Source organism: Hippopotamus amphibius, chromosome 13, assembly GCF_030028045.1.
Source record: "Hippopotamus amphibius kiboko isolate mHipAmp2 chromosome 13, mHipAmp2.hap2, whole genome shotgun sequence".
Classification (NCBI taxonomy): domain Eukaryota; kingdom Metazoa; phylum Chordata; class Mammalia; order Artiodactyla; family Hippopotamidae; genus Hippopotamus; species Hippopotamus amphibius.
The window spans coordinates 89,990,903-90,011,660 of NC_080198.1; the positions used below are offsets into that span (position 1 = coordinate 89,990,903).

The 20,758-nt window shown below is 36.7% G+C and overlaps 1 pseudogene; it reads left to right on the forward strand.

The window, feature by feature from the left end:
• Positions 1–1,582: 1,582 nt before the first annotated feature.
• LOC130835187 (annexin A1-like) lies at positions 1,583–2,708 on the forward strand (annotated as a pseudogene).
• The last annotated feature ends 18,050 nt before the right edge of the window (positions 2,709–20,758 follow it).

Below are 20,758 nucleotides of genomic sequence, written 5' to 3' on the forward strand. Positions count from 1 at the left end.
AATCACACAAGTTTACAAACAAAAGTAAAATGCTTATCTACAAAAAATGAACCAAAAATTTATATTGGAATTCTTTATTTATAATAGCTAAAAACAGACTAGTACCAACATACTACCATGACAGTGGGATGCAACCCATGAAACTTGAAGATGGAGAAAACTAAGAAAAAATAGCGGTGAGAAATAAATTTTGCAATATATATAAAACAAGATAAAAATATTCGACAGACAAATAATGTGTATTAACATTGATAATTAGTTTTCTTGAAACAGATAGCTATACTTCAAGGGATATTAAAATGTAATTAAAGATTAAAATTACTAAACTACCTCATTAAAGAAAGAAGTTGGAGCAATGCTGAAGAGTGGAGAGAATAGAAGAGCATGAGGAGAAAGAGACTGTCACACCTATCAGCCCTGTTTGACAGCCAGCCAGCTGTTCCAGAGCTTCCTAGAGGATGCACAAATGATCATGAATAAGCAAATTTTCCCCTTCTAAACCCATAACATTTTCAATAACAGCACTACTGAGATTCTTTTTATCTATCAGTTATCTAAGGCTCATTTTCTCGATATATTGCTGGTTCATTGGCTATTGCCCTATAAATGTTAAAAATCTATACCATATTATTATTAACCAGTCACAGTACAGATGCTTTCCAGATTAAGTGTCAACCCTCCACTCTTGAGACATTTGTAAACCACGTCACATTTTTAGCATCTTCAGATAACATTGTTGATAGATGCTCATTTAGCCAGAATGTTAGATGGTTCCTCAGGAAGATTTAAGGAAGGAGCCAAAGAATAACAGTCATGTGTTCATTTATTTGGTTGATATCCTCAGTGCTTCCCCTGTTGCATGTTCTTGAATATACCATTTCCACTTTCTGGGGAAAGACTCTGCGCACTTTCCTCCCTGTTGGGATGATGATCTGCTGTAACACAGGGCACAACAGGTATTGCAGGTCTCAAAATAACTGCATGTTATTCAACAATACAAGCAGCTTTCATTAAAGCTGAAGAACTAGTTAGCAATTGCTAACTAAGTGTGACAGTACACTCAGCCCCAGTGTCTGGCATTACTAATAAAGTTTTTCTTACTATCCCCCAAGCCATTTTATCTATAAAACCACAAATCACTTGTCAATTCCTAGTGACTCAGTTGCTCCTTCTCTAAGGGAACTGGGTTAAGTGATCTCTACAGTCCCTCTAAAATAAGAGACCTTTGAATACTTTGAGTTAATTTTTCTCTCCCTTGATTTTATTTCTTCGGCCAGCCAAGGAAATTATGCATGTAGATGAAATAATCGTTTTCTCCTAAGCGCATAGAGAACAATTGTCTTAAGAGCTATAAACTCTTGTCTGAAGAGATATTTCTATACATAAACTGCATCTTTTTGTAAGTTTACTCTCTAAGGTTTCAAAGACACAGTCTTATTTATAGATCAGCAGATATTTTTTATTGTCAAATAACAAATTGTAGCACCCCAAAAAGAGAGTGGTAATCACTGCAAAGGTTATGATCAGAATTTTCCCATTTTAAGAGTAACTTAGAGCCTGAACTGTTCTGAGAAGAATCTCTCTTTAGGTCTTTGGACGGAGGTAAAAAAAAAAACATCTTTCAAAAATGGCAATGGTATCTGAATTCCTAAAGCAGGCCTGGTTTACTGACAATGAAGAACAGGAGTACATCAAAACTGTGAAAACATCCAAAGGTGGTCCTGGGTCAGCAGTGAGCCCCTATCCTACCTTCAATCCATCCTCAGATGTTGAGGCCTTGCATAAAGCAATCACAGTTAAAGGTGTGGATGAAGCAACCATCACTGAAATTCTAACTAAGAGAAACAATGCACAGCATCAGCAGATCAAAGCAGCCTATCTTCAGGAAAAAGGAAAGCCCCAGATGAAGCTCTGAAGAACGCCCTCACAGGTCACCTTGAGGAAGTTGCTCTGGCTCTATTGAAAACTCCAGCCCAGTGTGACACTGATGAGCTCCGTGCTGCCATGAAGGGCCTTGGAACTGATGAAGACACTCTGAATGAAATTTTGGCATCAAAAACTAACAGAGCAATCAGAGAAATTAACAGAGTCTATAGAGAGGATGTGAAGAGAGATCTGGCTAAACATCACCGCAGACACATCTGGAGATTATGAGAAGGCTTTGCTTTCTCTTGCTAAGGGTGAGCGATCCGAGGAGCTTGCCCTAAATGACAACTTGGCTGATACGGATGCCAGGGCCTTATATGAAGCAGGAGAAAGAAGAAAAGGGACAGATGTGAATGTGTTCACTACCATTCTGATCACCAGAAGCTATCCCCATCTTTGCAGAGTGTTTCAGAAGTATTCCAAGTACAGTAAGCATGACATGAACAAAGTTCTGGACCTGGAGTTGAAAGGTGACATCGAGAAATGCCTCACAGTTATTGTGAAGTGTGCTACAAGCAAACCAATGTTCTTTGCTGAGAAACTTCATCAGGCCATCAAGGGTGCTGGAACTCGACATAAGATACTGATCAGGATTATGGCTTCCCGTTCTGAAATCAACATGAATGACATCAAAGCATGCTATCAGAAGCTGTATGGCATTTCTCTCTGCCAAGCCATCCTGGATGAAACTAAGGGAGATTATGAAAAAATCCTGGTGGCTCTCTGTGGAGGAAACTAAACATTCCATTGGTGATCTCAAGCTTTTTGATCAGAAAACTTTTTAATTACATCTTTTCATTCCATATCATAGAGTTGAATAGGAAAGTTTCTTCGACAGGAATATAGTTTAGTAACTCCTTCCTGGAAAATATAGCTTATAAATCATTTTTTGTATTATAACTTTATATAATAGAGATAAGTTTTTTAAAAAATATATTTACTCCAAACTATAAAACCTCATAAAGAGGTTGTTCTAGTAACATTGCCTGAGAAAAATGTGTATGTCCCAGACAATAAAATGATTTTACAGGACAAAAAGAAAAAAAAAGAGTAATTTAGACTTTTCCCTCTCACTTATACTTGATCTATCTTAACATGATAAACTAGAAAAAATCTCAATAAATCTATTAGTCTAGTATTTCCAGAGAAATAATTTATACATCTGGATAAAGGATTAATACCTGCTGAATAGAATGCAGGACATCAGAGTTAGATTAAAGGTCTGCCAAGTAGAATGGAAATTATAAACATAATCTCTTAAAGTTATAAAACCAAAAAACTATTACATAATCCTAATTTTCATACCACCACTGAGACTCAGGAAGGTGGCACAAACAAGAGGGTAAATGTGGTCTTCTGTTACCTCAGCATCCTCACAGTCCTGCTAGTTTAAGCCAACAGGGAAGTCTGTCAGGGGCAGAAGCAATGCATCTTCTCTGTGGCTGGGGAATGTGGTGGCAGTGGGAGAAAATGGATAGGGAAGGGAAGTACAGCATAAAGATCTTGCACACCAGATCTCCACCAATTGAAAAATTAGTTCATGCAGCGCGTGCACACACACAGACACACACACACACACACACACACACACAATATCATCAATGTACAATTTCTATCTCTGTTCTGCTTTACTAACATGTAAATTTAAAAATACGTGGTAATAACATAAAACATTTAAAGGACAGGATATGGAATAAAAATAATAAAATTTCGAATAGGTCCTCCCAAGTCCTAATGAAACTTCGCTCACTCTGCATGGAGTATGTATACCTCAGTTGGAGACCAAAGATACAAGGGAGAGATGCTAGTGTTAGAACCATTTATATTCATTTAGATGGAATAATGCTTCCCATTTCATCGTTTTAAAAATATTATTATTCCTAGAGACTTTTTTTTAAGCTCTTTATTGGAATATAATTGCTTTACACTCTTGTACCAGATTTTGAGGTACACCAAAGTGAATCAGCTGTATTATTACACATATCCACACATCCCCTCCCTCCCATGACCCCCTCCTGCTCTCCCTGTCCTGGCCCTCTAAGGCATCACCCATCATCGAGTTGATCTCCCTTTGTTATACAGCAACTTCCCACTAGCTATTTTACAGTTGGTAGTGTATATATGTCTATGCTACTCTCTCAGTTTGTCCCAGCATCCCCTTCACCCCCCGACCCCCCAACCCCATGTCCTCCAGTCCATTCTCTGCATCTGCATCGTTATTCTTGTCTTGTCACTGGGTTCATCAGTATTTTTTTTTTGTTTTTTTAGTTTCCATACACATGAGTTGGCATGCACTATTTGTTTTTCGCTTTCTGGCTAACTTCACTCTGTATGACACACTCTAGGTCTATACATCTCATTACATATAGCTCCATTTCATTCTTTTTTATGGCTGAGTAATATTCTATTGTATATATATGCCACATCTTCTTTATCCATTCATCTGTTGATGGGCATTTAGGTTTCTTCCATGTCCTGGCTATTGGAAATAGTGCTGCAATGAACATTACGGTACATGTTTCTTTTTGGATTATGGTTTTCTCTGGGTATATGCCCAGTAGTGGGATTACTGCATCATATGGTAGTTCTATTTTTAGTTTTTTAAGGAACCTCCAAACTGTTTCCATAGTAGTTGTACCAGCTTACATTCCCAACAACAGTGCAGGAGGGTTCCCTTTTCTCTGTACCCTGTCCAGCAATTATAGTTTCTAGATTTTTTGATGATGGCCATTCTGACTGGTATGAGGTGATTCATTGTGTCTTTGACTTGCATTTCTCTAATGATTAGTGATGCTGAGCATCTTTTCATGTGTTTGTTAGCCATCTGCATATCTTCATTGGAGAAATGTCTATTTAGGTCTTCCAGCCATTTGTTGATTGGGTTATTTGCTTTTTCGGTATTAAGCTGCATGAGCTGCTTGTATATTTTGGAGATTAATCCTTTGTCTGTTGCTTCATTGGCAAGTATTTTCTTCCATTCTGAGGGTTGCCTTCTAGTCTTGTTTATGGTTTCTTTCTCTGTGCAAAAGCTTTTAAGTTTTATTAGGTCCCATTTGTTTATTCTTGATTTTATTTCCATTGTTCTAGGAGGTGGGTCAAAAAGGAGCTTGCTTTGATGTATGTCATAGAGTGTTCTGCCTATGTTTTCCTCTAGGAGTTTTATAGTGTCTGGCCTTACATTTAGGTCTGGAATCCATTTTGAGTTTATTTCTGTGTATGGTGTTAGGAAGTGTTCTAATTTCATTCTTTTACGTGTTGCTGTCCAATTTTCCCAGCACCACTTATGGAAGAGGCCGTCTTTTTTCCATTGTATATTCTTGCCTCCTTTGTCAAAGATAAGGTGCCCATATGTGCTTGGGTTTACCTCTGGGTTCTCTATTCTGTTCCATTGATCTTCCTTTCTTATTTTTGTGCCAGTACCATACTGTCTTGATCACTGTGGTCTTGTAGTATAGTTTGAAGTCAGGAAGCCTAAATCCACCAACTCCATCTTTCCTTCTCAAGATTGCTTTGGCTATTCAGGGTCTTTTGCATTTCCATACAAATCATAAGATTTCTTGTTCTAGCTCTGTGAAAAATGCTGTTGGTAATTTGATAGGGATTGTGTTGAATCCGTAAATTGCTTTGGGTTGTACAGTCATTTTCACAGTGTTGATTCTTCCAATCCAAGAACATGGTATGTCTCTCCATCTGTTTGTGTCGTCTTTGATTTCTTTCATCACTGTCTTGTTTTCTGCATACAGGTCTTTTGCCTCCTTAGGCAGGTTTATTCCTAGGTATTTTATTCTTTTTGCTGCCATGGTAAATGAGAGAGTTTCCTTAATTTCTCTCTCTGCTCTTTCGTTGTTAGTGTATAGGAATGCAAGAGATTTCTGTGCATTAATTTTGTATCCTGCTACCTTACTAAACTCATCAATTAGTGCTAGCAGTTTTCTGGTAGAGTCTTTAGGGTTTTCTATGTATAGTATCATGTCATCTGCAAACAGTGACAGTTTTACTTCTTTTCCAATTTGGATTCCTTTTATTTCTTTTTTTTCTCTGATTGCTGTGGCAAGGACTTCCAAAACTATGTTGAATAGTAGTGGCGAGAATGGACATCCTTGTCTTGTTCCTGATCTTAGATGGAATGCTTCCAGTTTTTCAACATTGCAAATGATGTTTGTTGTGGGTTTGTCATATATGGCCTTTATTATGTTGAGGTAGGGTCCCTCTATGCTCAACTTCTGGAGAGTTTTTATCATAAATGGGTGTTGAATTTTGTCAAAAGCTTTTTCTGCATCTATTGAGATGATCATGTGGTTTTTATCCTTCAATTTGTTAATATGGTGTATCACATTGATTTATTTGCATATATTGAAGAATGCTTGCATTCCAGGGATAAACCCCACTTGATCACGGTGTATGATCATTTTAATGTGTTGTTGGATTCTGTTGGCTTGTATTTTGTTGAGGATTTTTGCATCTAAATTCATCAGTGATATTGGCCTGTAATGTTCTTTTTTTGTAGTATCTTTATCTGGTTTTGGTATCGTAGAATGAGTTTGAGAGTGTTCCTCCTTCTGCTATACTTTGGAAGAGTTTGGGAAAGATTGGTGTTAGATATTCTCTAAATGTTTGATAGAATTCATCTGTGAAGCCATTTGGCCCTGGGCTTTTGTTTGTTGGCAGATTTTTAATCACAGTCTCAATTTCCATACTTGTCATTGGTCTGTTTATATTTTCTATTTCTTCTTAGTTCAGTCTTGGAAGATTGTATTTTTCTAAGAATTTATCCATTTCTTCCAGGTTATCCAATTTATTGGCATATAGTTGCTTGTAGTGGTCTCTCATGATCTTTTGTATTTCTGTGGTGTCCGTTGTTACTTCTCCTTTTTCATTTCTAATTCTGTTGATTTGCATCTTCTCCCTTTTTTTTCCTGAGGAGTCTGGCTAATGGTTTATCAATTTTGTTTCTTTTCTCAAAGAACCAGCTTTTAGTTTCATTGATCTTTGCTATTGTTTCCTTCATTTCTTTTTCATTTATTTCTGGTCTGATCTTTATGATTTCTTTCCTTCTGCTCACTTTGGGGTTTTTTTGTTCTTCTTTCTCTAATTGTTTTAGGTGTAAGGTTAGGTTGTTTATTCGATATTTTTCTTGTTTCTTGAGGTAGGACTGTATTGCTATAAACTTCCCTCTTAGAACTGCTTTTGCTACATCCCATAGGTTTTGAGTTGTTGTGTTTTCATTGTCATTTGTTGCAGGATATTTTTTGCTTTCCTCTTTGATTTCTTTAGTGATTTCTTGGTTGTTTAATAGCATATGGTTTAGGCTCCATGTGTTTGTATTTTTTACAGTTTTTTTCCTGTAATTGATATCTAGACTCATGGCGTTCTGGTCAGAGAAGATGCTTGATATGATTTGAATTTTCTTGAATTTACTGAGGCTTGATTTGTGACCCAAGATGTGATCCATCCTGGAAAAGGTTTTGTGTGCACTTGAGAAGAAAGTGTATTCTGTCATTTTTGGATGGAATGTCCTATAAATATCAATTAAGTTGAGATGGTCTAATGTGTCATTTAAAGCTTGTGTGTCCTTATTTATTTTCTGTTTGGATGATCTATCCATTGATGTAAGTGGGGTGTTAAAGTCTCCCACTATTATTGTGCTACTGTCAGTTTCCCCTTTTATAGCTGTTAGCATTTGCCTTATGTATTGAGGTGCTCCTATGTTGGGGGCATAGACATTTAGAATTGTTATATCTTCTTCTTGGATGGATCCCTTGATCATCATGTAGTGTCCTTCTTTGTCTCTTTTAATAGTCTTTACTTTAAAGTCTAATGTGTCCGATATGAGTATTGCTACTCCAGCTTTCCTTTGACTTTCACTTGCATGGAATATCTTTTTCCATCCCTTTACTTTCAATCTATATGTGTCCCTTGGTCTGAAGTGGCTTTCTTGTAGACAGCATATAGAAGGGTCTTGTTTTTGTATCCATTCAACCAGTCTGTGTCTTTTGGTTGGAGCACTTAATCCGTTTACATTTAAGGGGATTATGGACATGTGTGTTCCCATTACCATTTTCTTAATTGATTTGGGGTTTGTTTTTGTAGGTCTTTTCCTTCTCTTGTGTTTCCTACTTAGAAAAGTTCCTTTAGCAATTGTTGTAAGGCTGGTTTGGTGGTGCTGAATTGTCTTAACTTTTGCTTGTCTGGAAAGCTTTTGATTTCTCTGTCAAATCTGAATGAGATTCTTGCTGGGTAGAGTATTCTTGGCTGTAGGTTTGTCTCTTTCAGGACTTTCAGTATATCCTGCCATTCCCTTCTGACCTGCAGAGTTTCTGCAGAAAGATCAGCTGTTATCCTTATGGGTTTTCCCTTATATGTGATTTGTTGTTTTTCTCTTGCTGCTTTTAATATTTTTTCTTTGTGTTTAATTTTCATTAATTTGATTAATACATGCCTCAGTGTATTTCTCCTTGGGTTTATTCTGTATGGGACTCTCTGTGCTTCTCGGACTTGATGAATTATTTCCTTTCTCATGTTGGGGAAGTTTTCCACTACAACCTCTTCAAATATTTTCTCAGACCCTTTCTTTTTGTCTTCTTCTTCTGGGATGCCTATGATTAGAATGTTGGTGTGCTGAATGTTGTCACCAATGTCTCTGAGACTGTCTTCCATTCTTGTTATTCTCTTTTCTCTTTTCTGCTCTGTGGCAGTTATTTCCCCCATTCTATCTTCCAACTCACTTCTTCGTTCCTCTGTCTCAGTTATTCTGCTGTTTATACCACCTAGTGTAGTTTTAATTTTGGTTATTTTATTGTCCATTACTGTTTGTTTGCTCTTTAGTTCTTCTGAGTCCTTATTAACTGTTTCTTGTATTTTCTCTATTTTGTTGTGAAGATTTTGGATTATCTTTACGATCATTACTCTGAATTCTTTTTCAGGCAATTTTTCTATTTCCTCTTCATTTATTTGGTCTTGTGGATTTTTTTCCTGCTCCTTTGCCTGCATGGTTTTTCCTTGTTTTCTCATTTTGTCTAATTTATAGGATGTCCTGTCTCCTTTCTCTATGCTGTTAGTAATTCCTCTTGTTTCTGCCCTCTGTCTCCTGTGGTGGGGTTTGTCCAGTGTCCTGAGGAGGTTTCTGGGTGGCGGGGTCTGGTGTGTGTTTTCCGGTGTGTGGCTCTGTGTCTCTCTGATGAGCAGGGCCATGTCAGGTGGTGTGTTTTAGGGTATCTGTGAGGTTAATATGGCTTTAGGTAGTCTGTGCACTGTTGGGTGGGTTTGCGTTCCTGTCTTGTCTGTAGTTTGGTGTGCGGTGTCCAGCACTGGCAGTTGCAGACCTTTGGACAAAGCCGAGTCTTAGACTCTGATACAGGGCTCTGTGAGAGTTCTCTGCCGTTCATCTTACCAGTGTCTGAGGACTCCCTAGTAGTGTAGCATCCTGGATTCAGTGCTCCCTCCCCAGAGCCTCCTACTTGACTTCTGATGGAGTAGTCCAGACTTCAGAGGTTGTTTGTCCTGGCAATAAAGTGGTTTAAAGAAGACTGTGCAAGCCCCAGATTAATGGCAGAGTGTTGAGTCAGACAAACACTAAGTCAAGGAAACACATACATGTATAAGACACACAAATACTGTATCCAATAGAACATAAGGCACTAGAAAGACATGACAGAAGAACCCCAGTATGCCATCAGACAATCAAAGAGAAAACCAACAGAAATTCAAAACCAAAAAAAATAAAATAAAAACCACACACCAGTAATCCCACTCCTGGGCATATACCCAAAGAAAACCATAATCCCAAAAGAAACTTGTACCATCATGTTTATTGCAGCACTATTTACAATAGCCAGGACATGGAAGCAACCTAAATGCCCATCAACAAATGAATGGATACAGAAGATGTGGCATATATATACAATGGAATATTACTCAGCTATAAAAAGGGATGAGATGGAGCTATATGTAATGAGGTGGATAGAACTACAATCTGTCATACAGAGTGAAGTAAGTCAGAAAGAGAAGGACAAATATTGTATGCTAACTCACATATACGGAATCTAAAAATGGTACTGATGAACTCAGTGACAAGAATAAGTATGCAGATACAGAGAATGGACTGGAGAACTCGAGGTATGGGAGGGGGCGGGGGGTGAAGGGGAAACTGAGACGAAGCGAGAGAGTAGCACAGACATATATATACTACCAACTGTAAAATAGTCAGTGGGAAGTTGTTGTATAACAAAGGGAGTCCAGCTCGAGGATGGAAGATGCCTTGGAGGACTGGGGCAGGGAGGGTGGGGGGGACTCGAGGAGGGGGGGTCGGGGAAGGGAGGGAGTACAGGGATGTGTGTATGGAAACAGATGATTGAACCTGGTGTACCCCCAAAAAAATAAAAAAAAAATAAAAAAAAACCACACACACACCAACACAAATCCAGGGAGATTTTGAAAGCTCAGATCAAATATAATAAGGAGCAAGAATACCACCAGACAGACTGAAGATTCTCAGAATGAAATCAGACAGTTATACTTAGAACTGAGATAAAGACAAAACCTAATAATAAAAACCAAAGCAGTGTGTCATCTGGAGAATAAAGCAAGGAAACAGAGCAGACTGATAATATTGCTTCTAAGTATATTAAGATAAAATAAACTAAAAAAGGATAGAAGACAGGGCAACAGAAGAATGTACTATGACCAGAAATATGTAAAGAAATAGAAAAGAGAGAAAAAAATAGAACTGTATAAAAGACAGAGAAGGAAAGAGGGTAGAAGAGATAAAGTTAGCACTGCAAAAAACTTAGAAATAGAAATACATAAAAAGTCTAAAAATAAAAATAGAAGAAAAGAATAAAAAAATATGTTATAATACATGTAGATCCCTTAGGACTGAGATCGTAATTAATTAAAAAAAAAAAAACCACACACACACAAACACATATCCAGGGAAATTTCGAAAGCTAGGATCAAGTATAATAAAGAGTGAGAGTACCACCAGATAGACTGAAGATTCCCAAAACAAAGTCAGACAATTATAATCAGAACTAAGATAAAGACCAAACCTAATAATAAAAACCAAAGCAGTGTGTCATCTGGAGAATAAAGCAAGGAAACAAAGCAGACCGATAATATTGATTATAAGTATATTAAGATAAAATAAACTAAAAAAGGATAGAGGACAGGGCAACAGAAGAGCATAGTGTGACTGGAAATATGAAAAGAAAAAGAAAGAAATAGAAATGTATAAAAGATAGAGATGAAAAGAAGGTAGGAGAGATACATTCAGCACTACAAAAAACTTAGCAATAGAAATATATAAAAAGGCTAAAAATAAAAATAGAATAAAAAATAGAATAAAAAAGTATGTTGTAAAACATGTAGATCCCATAGGACTAAGATTGTAATTAATAAAATTAAAAAAAAATTAGAACTGACCCCAGAATGGACCAGATCAATAGAATTAATAATAGTATTTCTGTTTCCTTGGGGTCTCAGCTGTAAGTGTCCTTCTACCCACCTTGGGTTTTTTGTATTACTCTGCGACCAGCAGAGCTTCCTTTATTGTTCATCTGTAAGTGCAGGTGTGTGGGAAGAGGGAGGGTACAATAGTGGCTCCTTCCCCTGCGGGTGAGTGAGCAGTGGCACCCTGCCTGGGTCACAGCAGCTCAGGCAGTTCGGGTGGTGCCTGTTGCAGAGGGACACCAGTGGCTCAGGTCAAGAGAGCGACTGCAACCACGGCTCCTCCCCTCTGCTACTACTCCACAGGGGTACCCTGCCATGACTCCACCGGGGCGCCCTGACTGTGTCACTGAGGCTCAGTCGGCCATGGTGGTGCCTGTTGCAGAGGGATGCCAGTGGCTCAGGTGTAAACAGAATGTCTCCAGAGCTGGGCCACTCTGCGGCCTTTTGGCTCTTGGCTGCAGGCACTCTAGGCCAGCCCCACCCAGGGGCCTTTGTTATCCCTGAGTGCGTTAGCCAGGCCCAGAGGAGTCCTTCCTTTGTCCATCGCAGGCACAGAGAGAGAGGCTACACCCGCGGCTCTCCCCGTGCTATGAGTCAGCAGTATCCAGTTGCCATGGCTGCCCAGCTTTCCACAGTAGGCTTTCTCTGCTGCGGATTTCCTCCCTTCTGTCCTCTCAGTCCATCTCCCCACTGCCAACAATGTTTCTCACCCTGAACCAGTTCTCCGGTTCCCACGTTCCAGCTCCCAGGCCCCCTGTTCAGCTGTGAACCAATGTCTCAGTCTGGACATGCTCAACCAACGTGCAGACCCTCTGTGTGTTTCTCACTCTTTCCCGTCTGCCACAGCTCAGCCACTTCACCCTCTTTGAACAGTCCCAAATGTTTCCCTTCTGACTCAGGGAAATTCCCCGTTGGGGAAGGGGTTTCCCCATCAGATAAGGGACGTTACCCCAAATTCGGCAATCTCCCATCTATTTCAGATCCCCTCGCCCCAGGGTGTGGGACCTGTCCCTTTCCTTTCTTCTCCTCCTCTTTCTCCATTTTTTTTCCCCTCTGTCCTACCCAGTTATATCGGGATTTTTGCAATCCTTTCTGGTATCTGAGGTTGTTTGCTGGTGTTCAGCTGGTCCTCTGTGGGAATTATTGCGTCTTTTGGAGTATTCCTGATGCATCCCTTGAGAGGGATGCATTCCACATCCTTCTACTTAGCTGCCATCTCTCCGACCTCCCTAGAGACTTTTAAATGTTATTTTTCTCAACCTTTTTCTATTTTCACACTGGTTTATTTTATATAAACTTAATATGTTTTCAAAACCCTATGAGAATTTCTCATCTAGAGATTCAACTACTCTGAGAATTTTGTTTTGCCACAGAAAACCACAACAACGAGACTATGAGGGTTGTTTCAAGGTTAATATAATTCTCCCATATTTAAGCATCAAATTGAAATCAACTTACTTCATAGATTAGAAAATGTATTTTTCTTAAAATATACCTACAAAATTAAGATTGGTGTTCCTGTTAACCAGAGAGAGAGGAGAGAGAAATACTTCCTGCTCTTGATCACGTAACTTTGTAAATCCTAGATTCTACCACCATTAGATATTTGGCCAGTTTCCTAGAAATCCTTGATCTTTTTCGGTTAAGTAATTTGATCCTATCAGGAATCTGATTTTTCAAATTAATAATGAAACCATGGAGAAAAACATCCTCATAGGTGTTTTGTTTCTGTGGGAAATTGATAAGAACTCATTTCCATTCAAGATATCTACTTGACATGGGAGTATAAATTAAATACAAATTGAATTGTAAACAGTTTTTAAAATGTTCCCCTTTATTTTCCCTTTCATTTTGTTAACTTTTAAGAAATATCAGTGTATCGTTTGTTCGTTTCACCCTATTTTACACTCTGTGTGATGTTTTGATGTAGAAAACTACATTAGCCTCTTCCAGTGACTTCCCAATTAAATTGAGGTGAGAGTAGGTGATTAAGTCTATAGACTTTGTTGTTGAAACATCTGGATTTGAATCCTGGGCCTGCTAGTTAAGTTTCAAATTACTTCTCTCATTTTCATCACTCACAAAATAGAGATGTTAATAACAATTATGGCACTTTTTAAATGTTACATTTAAAAAACAGCACACATGGGGGAAAAGGACTAGTGATACCTCTCAAAATTTATGCAATTTAGTTACAAGACACTGATAAAAGTTACGATCAGTACTGGAGGAGAGACTTTGGACTACTGAAGCAAGTTTCTCAGCATGACTGGAGGCAGCCTCAGCAAATACTAAAAATGTATCAACTTCCCAATATAGAGTTATCATTCCCTCATTTGCCGATCATATGTGAACTAGCACCTACAGATACTTCAATACCAAGTATCATATCTTTAGGTATTGAAATACTGAGGAGTTCCAAAGATTCTCAGAGAAAAAGATAGAACTTTATAGGGAGTAAAAAGGGAAAATATCTATGTTTCAATTAATTAGAAAGTATATCAATATTATAAAGGTAGGGCAGCCATTTCTGCTTACACCTGCTGACTCCCAACTGTATAGGCAGCCATGGAAGTAGCAGGAAGTTGCTAATACCTACTACTAATAATAGTTTGTAGAGGTTGTGAGAGAAATGCCTTTGCAGCATCATTAATATCATTTTAAATTAATTATGGAAGTAAGGAGAATTTTCATATCTATGAACAAAGCTACTTTGTGTAAATAGAGATTACATACCAAGATCCTACATGTATTTTTTAAAACTATTGTCAATGGCCCTATCTTTCCTTATTTTTGAATTTTTTTAAGTGTATGTAATATATTTGTGCAATTATGCAATATATATAATTTGTAAATAAATAAAGATACATAATTGAGAGTATATGCTTTCCTTTCAGCTCTTGATCAATAGCTTGTAGAATGCTACACCAGTCAGCATATAACAGTACAAAGATTAGAATGTAATTTGTACCTGAGTTAGTTATATTTGAATTTTTAATCTAAACCATGCTTAGATTAAACCATGTCAGATGCTGATTTGCCTATAGATTATGTTCTTAGAAATCTTCTTAGACCGCTAAGAACATTTGGGAATAAATTTGTATCCAGAAAATTTTGTGCACTACTACAAGTAAATTTGACCTATTTTCTCTTTAATATACTTCCATTTTTGTGAAGCTTGTGCAGTGATCAGATTTCAAATGAAAAATTATGCCAACCATAAATGAAGCATATGTGAATAAAGATATCAGTACCCCCTGCACATAATATTTTCTGATTCCTCCTTTAAATTACAGTAAATGAATGTGTGGCATAGAAATTATATACCAGTCATGCAATCCTATAATTGTACTGATTAACTCTGATTCAATTAACAGATAGGAGCTCTCCAAGGAGCTCTTATTTTGAGGACTAAAAAGAAGCTGAATTATTCAACTACCCACCCTCAAATTCAGCAGTTCTTAAATTTAGAGTAATGGACATTTTCATGGTTTTGAAAGATTAATTTTTCTCTTAACTATGTCACCTGTATCTCTTGAATCAAGATGGGAAACTAGGTATCTGCAGATAATCAACAGATGTCTGACAGCACCCCATACTTACTTAAATACAACCTTTTCTCCTCTTACAAAAAAAAGTAAACAAATCCGAAAGTTACTAGAATTATTTTATAATTCATTTGTATGAATATGTTTTTATTTCTTTAGAAAAATGCCTCCAAATTACTTGAGAGTAAAAATGCAGGTGGCAAAGTTATCATTACTATATAATTCTATGGAATTACATCATATATGCATTTAATTTTCTAAAATTCCAATAAATATACTTGGAAAATAAAGAAGATAAAGAAGAAAATGAGAGATAGGGAGAAAAGAAAGGAGGGAGAGAACTAATTTACATTGTTCAGATAATACACTTCTCATTTCTTTCATTTAGGATAATGCCAGGGAGAGGAGGAGATGGGAGACACAAATCTTCAATTCAGTCATTCTCAACTCTCACCGTATAAAGGTTTTGTACAAATAGGTGTGATTCTAGTGTTTAAATGAGCATTTTTATACCATCTGGACTCTAAATACAATCTAATACTTTATCTTATGCTAAACTGAAGTCGATGCACTATATTCTAGTTTGAAGACCAGCTACTTTATTCCTTAGGAAATACGGTGTGTGTACATATTATACTTTACAGGTGATATAGAGGATTCTCAAGGGTGACTTTAATAATGTGACTTTCTCTTCAGACTGTGTTAGCAAACCCCTATGTATCCTGTGACTATGTTTTGCATGTTTAAAAACATTGGTAGTGAGGTATCGATCACTTCTGAGTCATCACTAAGTCTCACAGCCATATGCTCTAGTCCATGGTCTCAGTCTTTAAACCACAGCTACTCCAGTCCGCCTTTGTTGGTTGGGTTTTAATTCCAAAGAAATTATCTGTTTGCTTATTTGTTGGTTTGATTTGTTGGAGTTTTGTTTGTCTTGTACAAAACACTCACCAGTGCTATACTTAAGACCCTGCATGTTTGAAAATGTCTTTCTGTTATTTTTATATTTGAAAATTATATTCATATTTAATCAATGGGATAAATTTTTTCAAACACACTTTTATTCCCTAAGAATTTTTAAGAATTCCAACTCTCAGGTAATGTTATTGTGTAATATTTTGAGACCAGAATGATTTATTAAACTTATAGATAATTTTTTGCCCGTTATCATATAATATTTCCTTATCCAGAAATCCCGTAGTCTAGTAATTTCACTTGAATACATCTTGAATTGATTCTTTTGTAAAAATTTTGATTGTGGCATGATAAATTTTCCCGATTCTAAGGTTTTTTTTTTTAGGAACAGATTCCTGTTTTAGGTAAAATTCACATATAAAATTTTATGTTTTAAAATTTTCGGCAAAATTTACAAAACACAAAATCCAACATTAATCATTTTAAAATGTACAGTTCAGTGGCATTTAGTGCATTCACAATATTGTGTAGCCATCATCTCTATCTAATTTTAGAATATTTAAAACATGCTCTTCAAATGACAGGATAAAAGCCCACCTTTGAAGATAACAGGATTCATTTTTTTGGACATGTTAAAATGATTTTACATGTACACCTTTTACATTTTTGACCTCATAAATATAGCTCCAATATACATTCTTGTACATAAAATTTTATCTGAATTTCTGATTACTTCCTTAGATCAAATCACTAAGAGTGAAATTATTGAACTCAAAGAGTGAGATTATTATTATGATTCCTGATATACATTGCTTTATATCATACCAATTTCTTTTTCCTGAATAATTTATACACCAGTACTGAGGGCTATTATTTTAAGAGCACTTGGTAATTTGAATGGGAGAGGGATTCATGATTTTTTTACTTATTGCTTCCCACCAAGCGCTTGGTTTGTAATATCTATACACAACAGATGAGTTGTCATTCTCTAATTTAAAACCCTTCTTAAATAAAACCTTAAATAAATGTTAAAACCTTCAATATTGAAGTCATTCAAACATTGTGAGTGAGTGCATTTCTTGATACCGTGAAGTTTCTCCCACCCACTTACCATCTCTGTGGTCTTGGACAAACTAACCTCTTGAAGTCTCTGTTTTCTCTTCTGTAAAGTAGGTACCTCCCGCACTTTAGAACTGTTTAAGGATGAAGTAAGATTTGTGTCACTACAGTGCCTTGCAGAATAAATGCTCCATAAATGTTATTGTAATTAAATCAAATGTAAAATCAATCTTTAAAAGGTAATATATTTTCATAGTATCTGTCCCCAAGAAAAAGGTACAATACATTTAGAAAAACTCAATAGTCAAGGTGCATCAAAGCATAAGTCCTGTACATAAGTCCTGTACAATTTCTATGCCTAGAACAGCACCTGGCACACAATAGAAACAAAAAATATTTTCTGACTGAGTGAATGCCGAGTAGCTTCTCACCACACTACTGGAGGTTTCATCTCTTTTATAAACCCAGAAAAAATCATGTTTTCAGCTAAAGCCTATAAAAAAAAAGATCTGTTTATAAATATCCAAACTTGTGAGCACTTGCTGTGTCCTGTCGGAAAGAAAGAAAGAGGAAGGAAGGAGGGAAAGAGGGAGGGGGGAAGGAGGAGGGAGGAAGGAAGGAAATGAAAATTATACCAGAGAAATAAGAGTTATGTGACTGAATCATAATACAAAATGACAAAAATGAGCAAAACAAGAAAGTTAATATAAGGTTCTCTTTTGTGAAAATTGTAGATTTTCAAGGAAAGTTAATTATAATGTAAAATTAATACAGTTCTCTGTATCATGTATCATGAACTATTATTGCCTCTCCTCCACAAGTGATTCATTTGGAGATTCTGGGAAACCAACTATACTTTCAGATAATTTAATTTCTTACATTCCCAATCAGTATAGGGGAACTGTATACTTTTTCTTTACTGAGATTTTACAAAAACCTTCTCAGTTGACTTCATATGCAAAGTTTTCTCAGACTCATTGCTTGAAATGTAAAGTATACATATCTGCATTGCATGTCTTTGCCTGAAATTTGAGGGTAAATATACACAAGAATTGGTGATGTTACCAGTAACACTGATGAGTAGAAATAATTTTGGTCACGTAGTTTTTCTTTCTATTAATTTGCAATTAGAGGGTATGAGAGACACATTTCTAGTAAAGTTACAGAAATAAAAGAAAATCCTCATTTTCAATATATTTTATATAAAAGGGAAACAGAAACTGAAGTTTTCTGAATATTTAATAGGATATTTGTTACAAGGAATGAATGTGGTATTCAAATATTCTGTGTGCCTCTGTGTGTAAATCGAATGAATTCATAAAATTATGCCCTTCTGTTACGTGCACAAGAATATGTATCTCAAGACAATTATGATCTTACTCTAAAAATAAAATCTAATATGATCTTCTGTGAATCTAGTGATAACAATGGATAGTACTAACCTCTAGGTCTCCGGGATAAGGGAAAAAGACCAGTACATCTTTTCTTATTTAAAATGTACCAGTGTATTCTCCTACATAAAACAAACTCACTTCTTCCTAACGTCATTTAAAACATGGATGCACTTCTAAAATTACCATTTTCAATACAATATAAATTTCACCTATAAATAACAAATCCAACTGAATAAACTTTATTTCAGAAAGGTCATATTATTATAAATCAAATGTGCTCATAAACAATTCAGTGTTCAATTTGGGGTTGTTAATTTCATATTATATATAGAAAGAAGAGCTGGTCTGTTAAGCATTTAGTAATTCCATTAACGTATACTTGTTATAGGTTCTAAGCTAGCCAGCTGAATAAAGTTCATACTTGGCTCTTAAATGTCTTATAGTTTAGTTGGGAAGACAGACAGGGAAATCAATAATTACAGGATGTTGTGAAAAGAGCCAGCCTAATGACAGAAACAGGGTACTGTGATGGACTGCCCCATCCTAGGAAGCTTCTGCCCAAAAAAGGGAATAACCAAAATGAAATCTAAAGAACAGGTGATAAATTACAGGAAGGGAAAAGGTATTCCAGGAAGAGGGAACAGAACTTTGAAAACATGATGCATAAAAGAATAAGATATGTTGGAAGAATTGCCAGTGGTTTTAGGTAGTTGAAGTGAAGAATCATGCAAGGGAGAAGTAAAAGATGATTTAAGAAGCAAACAGGGAACTAAGAATAAAGGACCTTGTTGCTTTCCTCTGAAAGATTTTTGGCAGGAAAACAAGTGATCTAATTTATGTTTACAAAGATCCCTCTAAACCATTGTAAAGAATAGTTGATAGGAACAGTGCTGATTAAAATCAGCAGTGATCATTCCTCAGAGCACTCCATTATGAGGCTGTCACAGAATCCACAGAAGAAGTAATAGAGACTGAAAGTAGGAATCCACCAGTGGATACTTTCCTACTTTCAGTCTCTATTACTTCTTCTGTGGATGTAAGAACTTCTAAAGATGCTGAATCTATTCTACTGGAGTTGGTAAATGATGGCTTTGTGGAATAAGGGGATAAAGAGAAATGCAAAGAAATCTAGAATAATTCCCCAGTTTCCAGTTTGGAAATTAAATTCAGCCAGATTTATTTCCTTATCAACATGGGAAAAATGGAAAGAACAGGTTTAAGACCTTGAAGGTGAGTTCAATTTGGGTACTGTGGAGTATGAAGCAACTGTTGAACATTGGAAGGCACATGTCCAGTAGGTAGTTGAGTACATGAGCATGGAGAAGTAGATTTGGTAAACATCACGACTAATGGTAGCAAAGATTTGTGCTTGCGTAAGGTAGATACCAGAGTATATAGAGTAACAAAAGCAAAGGATCAAGACAGTCATCTTTGAAAACACCAAAAATAAACGGTAGTCAGAGGAAGTAAAGCCTTAAAATATATTGTTTGGATGTAGGGAGCAAGGAGAAAGCAGCAGATAGTTGTTCTACAGCCTCATAGAGGGAGAGAAAGTTAAGAATGAACAAATTAACAACGACATTGTGGGTTACATTGTGAGGAAGTGTGGTGAAGCTATAAAAAATACTTTAAAATGTGAAATTGACTTTGAAATTGGGTAATAGATGGAGGCTGGAAGAATTTTGAGGTACATAATAGTAAAAACCTAAATTGCCTTGAAGAGGCTGTTGGAACTATGGTTGTAAAGGGGGATTCTGGTGAGATCTCAGAAAAAAGTAAAGTAGTAAAAACCTAAATTGCCTTGAAGGGACTATTAGAACCATGGTTATTAAAGGGGATTCTGGTAAGATCTCAGAAGAAAAAAAGGAATAGGTTATTGGAAACTGGAAGAAAGGTTATCCTTGTTATAAACTTGGCTGAATGGTGTTTTGCTTTTGGAAAGTAGAACTTGTAACTGATGAACTTGGGTATTTAGTTGAGGAGATTTCCAAGCAAAGCATGGAAGGTCAGGCTTGGTTTCTACTTGCTGCTTGTAATAAAAAGCAAGAGGAAAGTGATAACCTGAGGAAGGCACTGCTAAGCAAAAAGGAACTAGAAAACTTGGGAAAGTTTGTAAAATTCTCAGCCTGTCCATATGGCAAAAGATGAGAATACTGTGAACTGGAGAAAACACCAAGAGTGTGGCTGGATAAACTTTTGCTGGAAAGATTATGTGTGTGATGGCTCCAAACAAGCACCCTAGCAGAAACCCTGCATCCTGGACCAAAGCAGACAGAGATGGGACGCAATGAAGCAGGGCTGCTGGACTTCTGGAATTCTGTAGGTAGGAAACAGGAAATGGACTACTAGAGATACTAGGCTGTAAATATGTGTTGTCCTTCAGGAAAAGGGAAGAGCAACTCTGAAGATGGCTGAGAAGCCAGCAGGGATGGCACCTCCTCAGTTCTAGAGGATAGGTTGACATTGGAA